Raw genomic sequence first — 13,291 nt, 5'->3', positions numbered from 1 at the left:
TGTTACACACTATATGGTACCATTTGTATAATGTTTTCAAAATGACAGAATTATAGGGATGGTGAACAGATGCATGTCGCCAAGGGTTGGGGCATGAGGGAGCTCTTTCTGGTGATGGAACAGTTCTGCATTTAACTGTGGTGGTGGTTACACAAATCCATGCAGATGATAAAGTTGTGTAGAACTATTCATACACACACGTATGAGTTCATGCATAAACTGTTGAAATTTGAATAAGGTCTGTAGCCTGTAACAATGTCAATGTCCTGGCTTTGAAAATATATACTACAGAAATGTAAGATGTTACTACTGGGGGAAGCTGGATGATGGATACATGGGACCTCTCTGTACTGTTTTTGCAACTTTCTTTAAATCTACAAAAACTTCTTAGAAGTATATGTACTTAAAAAACAAACAAAATCCCAAAGCTTCCTTTACCCTATATCCAGTTCAGCCCTGCTGGGTCCCCAGCCCATGGGCCATCACCCCATCTCTCTCCTCCTCTTCTCACCCAGGACCATCCAGAAGGTAACATGCCCTCACCGTCTCCACATCCTCCCCTTCCATTCATTCCCCAGTCCCCTGCCATGTGACTTCTGCAACCTCCCCATTGCCAGATACTGGAGAGAGTTTGCAGTCTGTATGGGCCTTTCTGCTGCTTCTGAAACCATTGTATCCTCCCTCCTTGGGGGCGGGGGGTGGTCTCTAATCATTTGGTGTCTATGGCAGTGCACTTTTCTGCTCATCCTTACGCCTCTCTGACCAATATCCCTTCTCTGTCTCCTTTGTGGACTTCTCTTTCCAATAGTTGTCTTCTGCTCCTTATCCCTTAAATATTGATGTTAAGGGATTGACACTGACCCACTCCTTGACCCGCTGCTTTTCTTCCTCTTCACTCTATTCCAGAACAATCTCATCCACTTTCTTGGTTTTAACTGCACTTACCTGTTGCTGTCTCCCAAATCAGTATCGCTAGCCTAGGCCCTCCCTCAAGCTTTGGCTACGTCTATCCACCAGCCTGCGGTCATCTCACCCAAATGTCCTCTGAGCACTTCAGAATCAATGTGAACGAAACCTTTATCACCTTGCTTCTAGATCAACTCTTCCTCCTATAAGCTAGAAACTTAGGAATCACCCTTGATCACACACGTTCAGTTGGTTGATGGGGTCCTCTTGAGTGGGCCTAAATGCTCATCTCTATACCTTTTACCACCGTCCTGGTTCAGGGCACCATAATCTCCTGCCTAAATTACTGCCATAGCATCTGAACTGGTTTCCCTCTACACAGGGAAATCCTTCCTAAGTCTGTCCTCCACCTTAAGGGTGGAGCAATCTATTTAAAATATGAACCGCCTTCATCAGACTCTGTAGTGGTTCAGTCCATCACTTAGAGGCAGAACCCCAGCCTTTTAACATGGCACACAGGCCCCTCTATCTAGCAACTGCCTAAGGCAGGGGCTGTTTTTCAATGCATTTCACTCTCCAGCATGACAGGACTGCCTATGGGTGTTGCTTGTGCTTTGCTGTGCCTCCCTCCCGCCCGTCAGGCAGTGCTGTCCAAGGAGAGTGTCTATCGTCATCCCAGCCCCACTCCTCCACCCATCTAGACTTAGCTACTCCTGCTCGGTCTTTGGGAACCATCTCTCACCTACCTTCTCCACCCCTCCTGTTTACATTGCAATTATTTGTCTATGTGCCTATAGCACGTTTCCTCAAAATGTAATAGGAGGGATGATGATACCAGATTTAAGTTCAGGTCTTTGAATTACTTTAAGCAATCAAAATACTCTCTTGCTTGCTAAGTGAGATGTATGAGCTACTGAGGAGGTAGGACAATGCTTTAGGTTCCATACATGCCTTTCACAAGCTGTGAGAGGAGGAAGGTCGTGGAAAGAAGATGATCGCCCTACCAGCAGAGGGCGACATACAGCCGTGGCTTGGAGGATAGGAGGGACCACTGCAGCCTGGGCCAGGTGTATCCAAGGTGAGCTGGAGATTAAAATCGGCTCCCATAACCCTGTATCGGCATAACAACGACAGTGCACAATGTCTGAAGTGAAAGGTATGCAGCAGCAGAGAACATGGGGGCAAATGTGAAAAACATGCCCTTGTCATTATGGGAAAAGAAATAAGAAACACACTTGCATCTTCGTATGAGTAGAAGAGGAATCCAGGATTTTTAAAGTCTAGTCAAGGCTCAAATAGACCCTCGATCAAGGATGGAGACCCCAAGTATAGCCCATTTTGGAGTTATGAGCTCGACAAGAATATGGACAAAAAGGGAGGTGACAAGACCAAGTACAGACACCAAGAAGGCAAGTCCTTCAGCTTCTAAGCAGCCCTCCTGGGTCTCCCACTGCAGTCTCCCCTTCTCCCATCATCTTTCATGCCTTATCAGAACTCCTTTCATGCTCTTTGGTTTGTCCTTACCATTTTAAGGGTGAGGGAGGCAACTTTTTAAAATGAATGCATTTTCATCTGATTTGAAATATGCCTGGTTTCAGACTTCCACTGCTTTGCTAGCCTTTCTCTTCTGAAAGAAGAGAGTTGTGTGCCATCTTGTGGTGGAGGGCTGCCACAGCAACAATAATGCACCCACAGCATCCTGCCCAGTCCGGCACCGGGGTTACCAGATGTACGGCTCTGGAAAGGGTTCTGGGTCAGGGCCCATAACAGTCAGAGAATGTACCCATGGAGAGACGCTGGGGGCTGAGCTGGTCATGAATCGCATTGGAGTAGGGTCCAAAGAGATTTTTCCTGATCTCCCAACCAATATGATTTTATCTTTTGGTGCCATTTTCCCTAACTGATAAATGAATTCTGATCCATTATGGTGTTCTTGCACAGTGGCAAGAACCCAGGCTGAGCTAAGTCCCCTGGTGTCTAATCGCCCCCCATCACAGACCAGCCAGGCGAGCTAGCAACAGAGAATGGTGAAAAGGGAATGGAATGAGGGCCAGGAGCTTCCTACTCAAGCGCTACCACAATCCAATGTGTTACCCTGGGGACACTGTTGTACTGAGCACCTCCCCTGTGTCAAGTGCTGCCGAGGTGCTTTTCCTACTTCTTCCTCATGGTCATCCTGTGGGATAGTGAGTCTACACGTGAGGAAAGTGAGGCTTAGCAAGAGGGAGTCACAGACCCCCGGAGTGATGAGTCAGGTGTGACTCCAAAGCATATGGTCTTTACATTTTAAATGTATTTTCTTTTTATAATTTTTGTTATGTGAATGTGAGGCAGGGTTGGAGGGTCACACGTAGGCCCGATAGCTTGAATATATTGTGTCCCTTGATAACAGGGCAAGCCCAGTTTCCACCTGAGTGTTCGACAGAGCTACAGATGCTGGGCTGTTACTTTTTAATCCCCCATGTATTCTCACTTCTCCCCATCTGACTTTGTTTCTAAAGGCGTTTTAAGAGATTGAGCCACCTTAGCTTCAAAAAGCATATCCTTTGATTACTGAAGATAAAAGATACGACCTCAAGAGAGAACACTGTCTGCGGGATTAATAAGAAAATGAAGTCTTCTACGGAGAGGACAAGACGCTCTCCCTGCCTGATGTACTTACTGCTTCTCTAAGGGCTGTCACTACAGGGTCTCACCTGATACAACTCCCTGTGGTTGCGAGGGGCTTGTTGTTAGAGTCTCCATTTGATCCCTGAGGGAATTTGGGTTCAGAGAGATTAAGAAATGTGTTTGATACTATATATAAAATAGATAAATAACAAGGACCTACTGTATAGCACAGGGAACTATAATCAATATTCTATAATCTATAATGGAAAAAAATCTGAAAAAGAGTGTATATATGTATAACTGAATCACTTTGCTATACGTCTGAAACTAACTAGTTCATTCTTTTTTATTGTTGAAGAATAGTCCCTTATATGGATATACCACAATCTATTTATTCCCTTGGTGATGGAAATTTGGATTATTTCTATTTGGGGGCTATTATGAATAAAGCCACTGGGAACATTGACGTGCCAGTCCTTGTAGTGGACATAGGCTTTCATTTCTTTTAGGTAAATACCCAGAAATGGAATATCTGGGTTCTGTGATAGGTGTATGTTTAAGTTTTTAAGAAGCAGGGAAACTGTTTCCCAGAGCGGTTGTACATTTTTACAGATCAGCAGCATATGAGAGTTCCAGTTTCTCCACATCCTTGACAACACTTGGTATGGTCGGTCTCTCCCATTTTATACATTCTGATAAGTATGTAGTAATAGCTCATTGTGGTTTTAACTTGCGTTTCCTTGATGACTAATGATGATAAATATCTTTTCATGTGCTTACTAGCCATTCATATATCTTCTTTAGTGAGGTGTCTATTCAAATCTTTTGCCCATTTTAAAAATTGGATTGTTTGTCTCTCAAGTGTCACAGCCCTTTGTTTCCTAATGCTCATATTTTGAAAACCACTGTTTTTTTTTTTTCTAGTTTTTTGGTTGCTTTAGGCAGGAATTGTGAATCTAGTCTCTGTTATTTCATCTTGACTGGAAATGGCAGACTAACTAACCAAGGTCTTTGACCCCCAAAGCTGTGCTCTTTCCTTAAGAAGCCTGATGTAAGAGACAGTGGGTAAAATCTCACCTTTAAAAAAAAGATTTCATGAAAAATTGTTTCAAGAAATGATTAAAACCCTGTCCCTCACTCCCTGTTGTGTGGTTCCTATACATCAAAGTTTAAATTCCCAAGTTTTGATTCTCATACATTAAATCTATTACTTTGGTTCAGTTCTTTATTATGGAAAGTCACAAAAATTAATCTCATGCCAAGTTTACTCATTTGGAGGTGATGGAAAAGGTACTGTTTCCTCTGTAGTTCTGATATTTCATTGATTTCCTAATATAGAGGACATTAGCCATTTAGTATGAGAAGTATAAATTTTTCTGATAAATCTTACCTTGTCTGCAAACAGAAAGTAGAATCCAGGACTGTGGGATATTGGTGGCTCTAAACAGAAATACTAATGATTTACCATATATACTTAGCTTCACTTCATTAAATTTTTGGAAATGAATGTGTTGGGAAAGCTAATCTAATGTCATCCATTAAATAAGAAAAATGGAAATTAGATCATTAAAGTGAATGTGGCTGGTGCCAAGGCGAACACAATGAAAAATGCTTTATTACTCTTCCTTATTTCAAAGCAGCCCTTTAATTAAGATTTCTTCCACCAGCAAAACTAATTTCACAAGTTTATACAGCCAGCATATTTCCATTTACACTTCCCGAAAGTGGTCCTTTTGCATTATAGGGATTTTTTTTTCTTACTTTTAAAAAAATAAATTTATTTATTTGGCTGCATTGGGTCTTTGTTGCTGCGTGCTGGCAGCAACTCTTCGTTGCAGTGCACGGGCTTCTCATTGCGGTGGCTTCTCTTGTTGCAGAGCATGGGTTCTAGGTGCACGGGCTTCAGTAGTTGTGCCACATGGGCTCAGTAGTTGTGGCTCGTGGGCTCTGGAGCACAGGCTCTGTAGTTGTGGCGCACGGGCTTAGTTGCTCCACCGCATGTGGGATCTTCCCAGACCAGGGCTCGAACCTGTGTCCTCTGCATTGTCAGGTGGATTCTTAACCACTGTACCACCAGGGAAGTCCCCATTATAGGGATTTTTTTAAAAAACGTCTTTATTGGAGTATAATTGCTTTGCAATGGTGTGTTAGTTTCTGCTTTATAACAAAGTAAATCAGCTATACATATATCCCCATATCTCCTCTCTCTTGTGTCTCCCTCCCACCCTCCCTATCCCACCCCTCTATGTGGTCACAAAGCACTGAACTGATCTCCCTGTGCTATGTGGCTGCTTCCCACTAGCTACCTATTTTACATTTGGTAGTATATATAAGTCCATGCCATTCTCACTTCATCCCGGCTTACCCTGCCCCTAGGTTCTTCATAACCTTTTTTTTTTCTTTTTTTAGATTCCATATATATATGTTAGCATACAGTATTTGTTTTTCTCTTTCTGACTTACTTCACTCTGTATGACAGACTCTAGGTCCATCCACCTCACTACAAATAACTCAATTTTGTTTCTTTTTATGGCTGAGTAATATTCCATTGTATATATGTGCCACATCTTCTTTATCCATTCATCTGTTGATGGACACTTAGGTTGCTTCCATGTCCTGGCTGTTGTAAATAGAGCTGCAATGAACATTATGGTACATGACTCTTTTTGAATTATGGTTTTCTCAGGATATATGCCCAGTAGTGGGCTTGCTGGGTCGTATGGTAGTTCTTTTTTAGGTTTTTGTTTGTTTGTTTGTTTGTTTAATTATTTATTTATTTATTTTTGGCTGTGTTGGGTCTTTGTTTCTGTGTGAGGGCTTTCTCCAGTTGCGACAAGCGGGGGCCTCTCACTTTCGTGGCCTCTCGTTGCGGAGCACAGGCTCCAGATGCGCAGGCTCAGTAGTTGTGTCTCATGGGCCTAGTTGCTCTGCGGCATGTGGGATCTTCCCAGACCAGGGCTCGAACCCATGTCCCCTGCATTGGCAGGCAGATTCTCAACCACTGCGCCACCAGGGAAGCCCCTATTTTTAGTTTTTTAAGGAACCTCCATACTGTTCTCCATAGTGGCTGTATCAATTTACATTCCCACCAACACTGCAAGAGGTTTCCCTTTTCTCCACACCCTCTCCAGCAGTTACTGTTTGTAGATTTTTTGATGATGGCCATTCTGACCGGTGTGAGGTGATACGTCATTGTAGTTTGGATTCGGATTTCTCTATTGATTAGTGATGTTGAGCATTCTTTCATGCGTTTGTTGGCAATCTGTATATCTTCTTCGGAGAAATGTCTATTTAGGTCTCATTATGGTGGTTTTATGTTTATTATCCAGGAAGGAAACGAGACCTAAAGGCAAGGGAGACAGCTCAGCATGGTGGGATGACAGTCGTCCTGTTCAGCTCGGGCAGACATAGTGAATGGTAACATTTTCAGTTCCTTAGACCCAACTTAGTATTATCTATTTTTCACATCAACAGCAACTCTAAGAAATATTGTTGGCAGTATCAGGCAGGCTCTGGATTTCATCCCTCCTTGAATGTGTTGATGAAAGTAGAAACCTGAGTACCAGTAACATTTCCAGTTGCTGGCTTCTGTGAAGATGGGGCAGCCGAAATTCGATAACTGTTCAGAATATTAATTTAAGCTTCAACCTGACAGCCAATGATCACCAGAACATATAGTACTGACCCAGCTGCTCAGCTTTCCTAGAAATGACTTGATTACACAGTTAGAACAGTTGCTGGAGCTAACCAAAGGCACAGTGGGAAAAAAAACAGATAAAAGAAAAATAAGGCAGGATTAATTTGTGGTCTAAGCATTAAGACCTCCTGCTGTCATCCTTTGCCTAGCCACTAAGCCTTCACTTTTTAGAAAATGATCACATGCCTCCAGCTACTGTTATTAGTTTCCATGATTTTGCAGAAATCATAACACCAACCCCCAGGAATCATTAAAAGCTCTGGAGCATGTAATTTGTTCAAAGTGGGAAAAGCCTTCCCAAGGAGCCCAGGGATGGTCCACAGGGCTTTGGCCCTTCTCTGGTAGTGGTAAACCACTTGTACAAGTGGCTACACATGCCCAGCGAACTGGTCACATTTCTGCCATCCTCCCCTCCCCCTTCTTCTTTTCTCATCTTCTTTCTTCTCTCCTCTTTCCATCTTTCCTTCTCCTTTTCCTTGTCACCCTCTGGATGCTGGAGTACGGTTGAAGGTGAGGCTTCAGGGACATAGCCAGATCTGAAGCTACTGACAACGCACTTGAGTCATCTGTATCCATCACTCATTTAATCCTTACAAGAACCTGAAGAGGAGACATATCTCCCCATTACATAGGTAGAGGAATTGTGGCTTAAAGAGGTTATGTCTGGCTTCCCTGGTGGTGCAGTGGTTGAGAGTCCGCCTGCCGATGCAGGGGACATGGATTCGTGCCCCGGTCTGGGAAGATCCCACATGCCGCAGAGCGGCTGGGCCCGTGAGCCATGGCTGCTGAGCCTGCGCGTCCGGAGCCTGTGCTCCGCAATGGGAGAGGCCACAACGGTGAGAGGCCCACATACCGCAAGAAAAAAAAAAAAAAAGAGATTATGTCATTTCTTTAAAACCATTAAACTAGTGATTATGCAATTTCTTTCTGATTCAAAACCTCTCTGCTCTGCTCTGTTCTGTGATGCTGAGGCTAGGACTCTGCAAATCACATTTCTGCTTTGTCTGTGGCTCTTTCTTGGCATGTGAGGACAGTCTAAGGCTAGACGAGGAAGAAGGGACTTTCTTCTCCCTGCTTGCTTCCTGGTACTGTCAGCATCACCCCAGTAATGGTTTTTCACCTCAGCAGCAGTAATTTTCCACATTCCTAGAACCAGCCCCTCAGAAATACCAACATCAGTTAACTGGCACCCCCTTCCCAGAGGTCTGGGTTCCAGTTATAAAGGCCTCTACTCCGAGCTTCTGGGCTCTAATAACCTTATCCTCTTCTCTTTGTGCCACTAGCCTTGGGGACGGGAACTGCTTCCTAAAGTTACTATCTTTCTGGTGCCCCAATATCTCCTTTTACCTTTTCGGGTCTTTGACATCCTTTTAACCAATTCCCACTATTAAGTTCTTTTCTGTTAAAATTATTGGTTTGGTTCTGACTACTACACATAGGAGCAATAAGATTCAGAAACAAGTATGTCTGACTCCAAATGCAGGCCCTTGATTTTTGTTCTGTGCTATTTCCCTCCATGTCCACCCCCATTTGCAAGCTGGTGACAAAGATTCTTTGCTTGACCAAACTTTATTCAAGCTCCTGAAACTTCTCCTAGGCCATCAGTGCGCTGACTAGTTTTACCAAGAACCCTGCTAAGTTAGTTTAACCAGATTCCTCTACTCCCCTTGATATCTGATCACCCTGGATATCTGATCAGTTCAGTGATGTCCCACCAAGTGATGTCTGATCACCCTGGCTTGCTTTCAGCAAGAATCCTGTTAGGTCAGTTTAGCCAGAACCCCCTTTATCCCTAATGCTTCCTCTTAGGGATAATTTTCCATCCACTGACCCCCTGCTTCCTGCTCCTTGGCTACAAATCCCGTTTGCCTTGAGCCCAGTCTCTCTCTCCCACTGTAAAATCCCATTGCCATGGTCCCTGTACCCTCATGATGGTCCTGAATAAAGTCTACCTTACCATCTTTTTTTTTTTTTGCGGTACGCTGGCCTCTCTCTGTTGTGGCCTCTCCCGTTGCGGAGCACAGGCTCCGGACGCGCGGGCTCAGCGGCCATGGCTCACGGGCCCAGCCGCTCTGCGGCATGTGGGATCTTCCCGGACCGGGGCACGAACCCGTGTTCCCCGCATCGGCAGGCAGACTCCCAACCACTGCGCCACCAGGGAAGCCCTACCTTACCATCTTTAACAAGTGTCATTAAATATTATTTTCATTAACATGGACACTCGAAAATCAGTTTGAATCAAGTGTAACTAGGAACTCAAGTTACAGTCTTTCGGTACATTTTTTGGGGAAAGTCCTAAACATTACTGTGTTGATTATTGAAGATTCCACTCACTGTTAAGCGGTTTGGAAAGCACCTTTCCTACCATTAGTGAATATGATAGCCTCAGCTAAGTAAGATGGAGCGCTGATTAATATGTTCCTAAAAAGATCACAGAATTGACACGTTGCAAGTCATAGCAAAATGGGAATTTACCAGCTCTGAGTTTTGACTGGAAATCTCATTTCTATAAAAGCAGAACATATGATATATTTTTGACCTTGTCTTGGTGATAATTGCATTTTGCAGAAGAAGAGGAAGAAACAAAAAGAACTTTCCTCCTAGATTTAATTCTGACCTCCCAGGAAGAACTGGTTATTGAAGCAGGAATACAGGAACCTAGAGGACTGGGAATCAGGGAGTGTCTTTCACATGGGGGATTAAAATGCCCAAGAAAAGCAATTCTGGAGAGGCTCTGACATGAATCCTAAATGTCAGTATACAGCTCTCAGAAGCTCAGAGGAAAGTGTAGTCTAGTCCCATAACCAGACAATCAGAAAGAGAAATCTGTATAAGAGGATGACAGGATCTCAAAAATAAAATTCTAAGGATGTAAGAGTGTGGCTCTTGATGAGGAGTGAAAGGGATTGGCCTCCAAAAACACCAGTGTGCCTGCACAGGGAGCAGTTTGATGAGCTTAACATATCAAAGGGCAAAAGATGGAAGAAGTGTACAGCTGACGATGTGTCAACGCCTCTTTGTTTCAGGTACTGTCTAGAGAGGAGCAACCCAAGTCACTGCCTTCCATATACTTACACTTCTGGGGAGGAAGTGTAATAAATAAACAAGCCAATAAATAAACAATAAACCTGTAAATATATAAAGGATGACAGGTAAGTACAATAATGTTATATGTGTGCACTAAAACTATTGAAATTGACAATATTCTACCATTTTTGACCTACAAGAAGGGCAGTTTCATATAGTGCCATCTGCAGTACTGTTGGGAGGGTGAGATTCTACATAAGGTTGTGAGAAAAGGCCTCTCAGAGAAGCTGACATATGAGTAGAAACCAGGACACAGTGAGGGAACGAGCCATGTAAAAACCGTGGGAAGAGTGTTCCAGAAAATTATAATGGAAAAGCAAGTTACAAGATTTTGAGGGATGCTGGGTCTGTGTCAGGAACATCCAGAGGCCCAGTGTGGATCCAGTAGAGGTGTGGAGGCAAAGAACAGTAAGAGGTAAGATGTCAGAGGCAGCCAGAGACAGAGACAATTCACATAGGGTCTTACATGACCTACAGGTCATGACAAAGATTTTGAATTGTATTCTGGGAATAAAATGAGAAGCCCTTAGAAGTATGAGAGCAGAGGTGGTATGATCTGAATATTATTTTTTAAAGATCCTTCTTGGGAACCCTACGGAGATTAGCCTATAGAGGGGCAAACATGGAAGCAGAGTGACCAGTTAGAAGGCCATTGCAGGAATCCAGGAAGGAGCCGATGGCCACAGGTAAAGGTTGTGAGCGGCGAAGGTGGCGAGAAGGGGAAGCGGTAGGCTTTAGGATGTATTTTGAAAGTAAAAGTGGCAGGATTTGCAGATTGAATTCGACCTAACAGTTGAGAGTGAAAGATTACAACAAGACTTTTGGCCTGAGTGACCAGATAAAAGATGGAACCATTTACTGAACTAGAAAAGAAAGAAGGTGAATATTTACTTGGGTGGAAAAAGTAAAGAGTTTGGTTTTAGGTATGTTCAAAGCAACATTCTTCTCAGACAACCAATCTGAGATGCTATATAGGCAGTTAGATAAACAAATTTAGAGTTTTGGGGAAAGGGCAAGACTGGAGATATGTATCTGGAAGTTATTAGCCTACAGATTTATTTAATGCATGGGCCTGGTAGAAATCACCTAGGGAATGAATGTAAATGGACCGGAGAAGAGGTCTAAGAGTGCCAGGGGACCCCAACCATTTAGAGGCTGTGAATAAGGGGATCCCTCACAGAAGCCACAGTCCTATTTGGAAGAAGGTCTTATCAGAAGGTATAGGGAAGCTAGAGAAACATCCACAGGAGAATCCTTAGGCTGTAACAGTTCAAAGAAACACGAGGGCTCGACTCCAAAGAACCACTCCCTCCAGTGAGATAAACCACTGTGCCACCTGCACCTCTCCCCAACCCCAAGTGACAAAAGTCAGTTCTGCACACCAAACATAAGCAAGTCTGTCAGCCCATATATTTCAGGTATAAAAAACCCTCTTGCCATTCCCATGGGCACAACAATTATAACTAACAAATACTCATCAAAATGCAGGTCACCTTCTGGAAGTTTTTCAGAAAGCAGCTTCCTGCCTAGGGTGTAAAAGGTCTGGGTACAAGGAAACCCAGTGGGCAAATTCCCAGACAGGTATTGGCAAAAATACTAAAAGACAAATGATTAAATTAATTAGAAGACTAAACGGGGAGAAATAGGAGAATTCAACTAGATTGTCAAAGATGAAGTAAATTGCAAATAAAGAGCCATTCCGGGCAGTGCTGTTTGGAGACCACCTCTAGAATACTGTTATAAACCCATAGAAAAGCCCTCTGGGAGAGACCAGATCTCTGTCACCCAGGGCAATTAAGTCACCAGGACTTGCCCCTCTGGCTACAGAGCTGGGTAGGGGAATCTGTCTGCCCATCCCAACCTCCCTCAGATACCCAGAAGAATAAGAGACCCCCAGCAAGAGAGGGCCCAGTTAGGTACACCAATCAAAACTGCTTCTTGACTCAGGGTGCTTCCACCAGTTGCAAATTAATGTTTCCATTCTAAATATCTATGTAGATAGATCGACAGACAGACAAATGCTGGTCTTGGGGTCATGGGATGTGTACAAAAGCTATTCAGAGTTCATAGATTTAAAATACAAATAAAATACAGTGTTTACCTTGTGCATTACTGGTGGGAATGTAAAATGTTTAGCCCCTGTGGAAAACACCATGGCAGTTCCTCAAAAAAATTAAACATAGTATTACCATAGGATTCAGCAATTCCCCTTCCGGGATTCTTTTCACTTCTCTCAAAAGAAATGAAAGCGGGGATTCAAACAGATATTTATACATCCATGTGCCTAGCAACATTATTCACAATAGCCAAAAGGTAGAGGCAGTCTAAATGTCCATCAACAGATGAATGGATTAAAAAATGTGGTATATACATCCAATGGAATATTAGCTTAAGAAAGGAAGGAAATTCTGACACACGCTACAACAGGGCTGAAACTTGAAGACATTACGCTCAGTGAATTAAGCCAGCTACAAAAGGACAAATACTGTATGATTCCGCTTATATGAGGTACATAGAGTAGTCAAATACGGAGAGACAGAAGTAGAATAGAATGGTGGGAGAAGGAGGTATTAGGGAGTCACTGTTTAATGGGAATAGAGTTTTAGTTTAGGAAGATGAAAAAATTCTGGAGATGGATGGTGGTAATGGTCGCACAGCAGTGTGAATGTACTTAATGTCACTGAGTAGTACACTTAAAAATGGTTAAAATGGTAAAAACAAAATTACAGTATTCAAAGAGTATAAAGTTAAAAAAATGAATAGCAAAGGTGTCTCAAAAGATTTACTAAAATTGTTTAGTTGGAAACAAAAATCCCATTGTTAATATTAAAGAAGACATCTTTTAAAAATATGTAGGGGTGTGTGTGTGTAAAAGTTGGCGTGTGTGTGTTGACAATAATTTTTGTGTGCATTGCCTTTAAGATTCTATTTCTTCTCTTTGTGTATGTGAAAGCTATAAATTCATCAGTGAAAAATTACAGATCTCAGTAT

This window comes from Leucopleurus acutus, assembly GCF_964270905.1.
Source record: "Leucopleurus acutus genome assembly, chromosome: 1".
Taxonomy (NCBI): domain Eukaryota; kingdom Metazoa; phylum Chordata; class Mammalia; order Artiodactyla; family Delphinidae; genus Leucopleurus; species Leucopleurus acutus.
This window is presented reverse-complemented; position numbering follows the sequence as displayed.